This window comes from Zingiber officinale, chromosome 1A, assembly GCF_018446385.1.
Source record: "Zingiber officinale cultivar Zhangliang chromosome 1A, Zo_v1.1, whole genome shotgun sequence".
In the NCBI taxonomy this organism is placed as follows: domain Eukaryota; kingdom Viridiplantae; phylum Streptophyta; class Magnoliopsida; order Zingiberales; family Zingiberaceae; genus Zingiber; species Zingiber officinale.
Window position 1 is genome coordinate 123,391,183 of NC_055987.1, and position 5,037 is coordinate 123,396,219.

The window sequence follows — 5,037 nt, forward strand, 5'->3', positions numbered from 1 at the left end:
CTTCTTGGGTATGAGATCATCCACCACTTCCTAAACAAAGCCTTTCACAAAATTCAATGTTTAATCTCCTTATAGTAACCCTAGGTTTAACCATTAAGAATAATCTAATCATAAGATCGAAAAACAAAAGAAACACAAATTCGAATCATAAATCCTAAACTTAGAATCACTAGCCTCTTGTGTTTGGTATTCCAAGATCTAAATAAAAGGATGAACTAGTTCTGATGCGGAAACTAATAACTAGTTATACCTTTTGTAGCTTATAGACCTCATGATCTTTTATCGTATTCCTCGTCTTATCTCGGACGTCGTGTGGGTGACGATCTACCGAGACGAGAATCCACTCAAGCTTCCTTCTTCTCCAAGCAAGTTTTGGCCACCAACAATCTTCAAGAGATGAAGAACTTTCGGCCACCAACCAAGCTCCAAGCGATGCTAAGAAACAAAGCCTCCTATCTCTCCTTCTTCCTCTAACAAGATCCGGCCACTATCAAGCTCCTTGAGATGAAGATGTTGTCGGCCACACAAGGAAGAAGAATAGGAGAAAAGGAGGAAGAGAGGGTCGGCCACCACAAGGAAGAGAAGAGAGGAATACTAGATGATATGTTGTACGTTGTGAGGTGAGACACCTCTACCCTCTCTTTTATATTCCTTGGTCTTGGAAAATAAGGAAAATTTTAATAAAAACTTCCTTATTTTCCTTGCCATTGAAAAAAAAAATTCCTTTTCTTCTATTAATGATCGGCCACCTCAAATCCTCCAAATAAGGAAAGTTTTAAACACAAAATTAAAACTTCCTAATTTATTTCCGAAAATTTTTAAAATAAAATTTCTATTTTAAAATTCCCTTCATGGTTGGTTATAAAAGGAAAGTTTTATAAATTAAAATCTCTCTTTTAAAACATGTGGATGATTACAAAAAGGAAAGTTTTATCAAAAATTAAAATCTTCCTTTAAACTACAAATAAGGAAAGATATCAAACCTTTTCCTTAATCCTTTGTAAAAAGCTATAAAAAGAAAGATTTACTTTTACAACTCTCTTTTACAACTCTCTTCCACATTAGGAAAGATTTAAATTTAAACTCCCCTTTTATTTTATTTTGGTGACCACCTAAGTTTGGCTCCAAGCTAGGCTTGGTCGGCCACCTTAAGGTGGGTAAGAAGTTGGGTATAGGTGGGTATAAGACTTTATAAATAAGAGGCTACGACAGGGACCGAGAGAAGGAATTGGTTTTGGTCTCCCGATGAACTTGAGCTTCCCGTGTTCGCCCCGAACACCCAACTCGAGTTCATCAATAATAACTCATACCCCTAAAAAGTTATTATTGAACTACCACACCAATCTCATATTACTATATGGGTTCCTTCTTATCATGAGTGTGTTAATCTCCTTGTGTTTAAGATATCGAATGTCCACTAATTAAATGAGTTACTGACAACTCAAGTAATATATAACTCCAAGAGTAGTACCACTCAATCTTATTGTCATGTCGGACTAAGTCCACCTGTAGGGTTTACATGATAATCCTTATGAGCTCCTCTTGGGGATATTATCAACCTAGATTACTAGGACACAGTTTCATTCTATAATCAACAACCCACAATATAAATAATACAATTTCCCAACTTATCGGGCCTATTGATTTATCGAACTAAATCACACCCTTTAATAAATTAAAGAAATGAATATTGAGTACATGTGCTTGTTATTATATCATGATTAAGAGCACATACTTCCATAATAACAAAGGTCTTATTCTTTTATACAGTCAGTATAAAAAGAACTTACCTTAAGTGGTCCTGCTCAATATACTCAGAGTGTACTAGTGTAATTTTATAGTCAAGATAAACTAATACTAAATTACACTATGACTATTCCAATTGTTTGTTCCTATCCATCTTAGTCGTGAGCTACTATTTATAATTTATAAGGAACTGATAACATGATCTTCTGTGTGTGACACCACACACCATGTTATCTACAATATAAATTAATTGAACAACTACACTTAGCATATAAATGTAAACATTTGACCAATGTGATTCTTTATTTCAAAATAAATGTTTATAAAAAGTTAGGCTTTTAGTATACACTCTAACAATCTCCCACTTATACTAAAAGACTATGCTGCCAGATACCCTACCATACATCTAATTCTCAACCCTTCAACATGCCCATCAAAAGCTCTTGTCTTAAGGGCCTTAGTGAAAGGATCCCCCAAGTTATCATCTGATGTAATCTAGGCGGCAACATCTTCTCCTCGTTATAGGATGTCTCGTATTGGGTGGTACTTGCGCTCTATGTGTTTACTCGCCTTATGGGCTCGTGATTCCTTCGAGTTTGCTACTGCACCACTATTATCACAATACAATGTAATAATTTTTGGACAAACCAGGAATCACATCTAAGTCCATCATGAAGTTTCTGAGTCATACAGCTTCTATGGCTGTCTCAGAGGTTGCCACATACTTAGCTTCCATGGTGGAGTCCGAAAAGTATCTATGCTTATCACTCCTCCATTCTTATGGCTTTACCTTCTAAAGTAAATACAAAATCCCGAGGTCGACTTATTATTGTCCCTATCTAATTGGAAGTCAAAATCTGTGTAACCCACAGGGATCAAATCATCTGTTTGGTAAACTAGCATATAATCTCTATGCTTTACGACAGTTCAATGTCTTTGTCTTGGATTACTTTAATATCTGCTAACCATGCCCTCGGCAAAATAGATATCCGGTATCGTGCATAACATAGAATACATTAGGCTTCTTACAGCTGAAGCATAAGGAACTACCTTCATCTCTTCTATCTCTTTTGATGTCTTCGAAGGCATCTCTTTAGATAAAGATATTTCATGCCTAAAGGTAGAAAACCTTTCTTGGAGTCTTGCATGCTAAAACAAGCTAGGATTGTATTGATATATGAAGCTTGGGATAAGCACAACATTCTTTTCTTGCGATCCCTTATTACTTTGATCCCGAGAATATATGCACATTCTCCTAAGTCCTTCATATCGAATTGCTTGGACAACCATACCCTTACTTCCGACAACACTTTGATATTGTTTCCAACTAACAAAATGTCATCTACGTATAGTACAATAAATACCACCACGTTTTCATCACACTTCTTGTATACACAAGACTCATCCAGACACTGAATAAATCCATATGACTGGATTACCTCATTAAACCGGATGTTCCAAGACCTTGAAGCTTGCTTCAGGCCATAAATAGATCGATTGAGCTTATATACTAAATGCTCTTTGCCCTTTGCAATAAATCTTTCTGGTTGCTTCATATGGATGTTTTATTTAAGACTTTCGTTAAGGAAAGCTGTCTTGACATCCATTTGCCAAACCTCATAATCCATATGAGCAGCAATAGATAAGAGTATCCGGATAAACTTAAGCATAGCTACTGGCGAAAAGGTTTCTTCATAATTGATTCCCTCTTTCTGAGTATACCCCTTCGCAACAAGCCTTGCTTTGAAGGTTTCCACCTTCCCATCTATCCCTCTTTTCCTTTTGTAGATCTATTTACATCCAATAGCTTTTACACTATTTGATGGTTCTACTAGCTCCCAGACTTTGTTAGAATATATAGATTCTATTTCTGAATTCATTGCTCTTTGCCAAGATGCTGCATCTGTAACGCCCGCCCTCCCTGCTACCCTAAGGGACGGGGCTACGATACTCTACGTATAAATTTTTCTTTTTAAAACAGCGGAAGACTTAAAATAATTTTCATAGTGTTAATAAAACTTTTCTTTTAAATTTCTTTTGAACTATACTATCACATGGCATCAAAAATCATAACATCAAATCCAGTGGAACCATAATGTCAAGCCACACATGTTTAGGTATCACAAGTCATAAAATACCAATGCATAGTTCTTTAAAGAAACTTTAAGCAGGTTCTTATTTATTTGGTTGCCTAGCCACCGCCACACACATCTTCGTTGCCCCTCCTGCTGCTCCTCTAACTCATCCAGCTTTTTCCTTTATCTGTGGTACAAGGAAAGTAAGCTATGAGCACTCATGGCTCAGTAAGTTCCTTTCCTACTCACTAAAACCAACAATCAGCACATAATCAAGAATGCATCAACAAGTCATAATCTAAACTAATCATGGCATAACATAGCATTCTATTCAAGCATATCATGCATCATAATATAATCTCAACTAGTCATAGCATATCAAGCATCACCATGGCCGAAACATATACATAGTGCATTGCATAAAACATAGCTAGACATGGCATAACAACAAGTATCATGGTATATCAAAGCATCATACTATGGCCGAAACATGTACATCAAGGCATCATCATATCCATGGCCGAAATCTATATATCAAGCATCAACAAATCAATGGCCGAAACATGTCTATAAGGTATAGCATGAACATAACGTAATCATACCTTATCATGGCATATCATAATCAAGAGCATAACATGAAACATAGCATAATCATAAGGTGTATGCAATATGATTTTGGAAAACATGTATCCGCAAAACATGTGTATGTCTCATGATCCTTTAAACCATTTTCTTTTACATATATACTTGAAAATAATATCAACATATTTAGGGCACCGGCTTGTACCATACATACATAACATAGATGCGCGCGTCCTAAGTATATCCAAGGTAGCAAGTCTTGAATCATACTAGGAACTAGGTCAAGATCACAAAGCATGGCCTAGGGGCGTATTTAAAGAGTCCATCCCTTATTAGCCCAGATCACAAAGCAAGGCTTAGCCTAGATCACACAGCAAGGCTTAGGGGTGTACTAAGGAGCCCATCCCTTATTAGCCCAGATCACAAAGCAAGGCTTAGCCTAGATCACAAAGCAAGGCCTAGGGACTGATTAGGAGTCCACCCTTGGTACAAGCCACTCACATATAAAGTAAAATACATGTCATACATATCATGTATCATAAAAGCATGCATCACTTAGGCACACATCATATCATAAAAGTATGCATCACTTAGGCATACATCATGTCATAAAAGTATGCATCACTTAGGCATA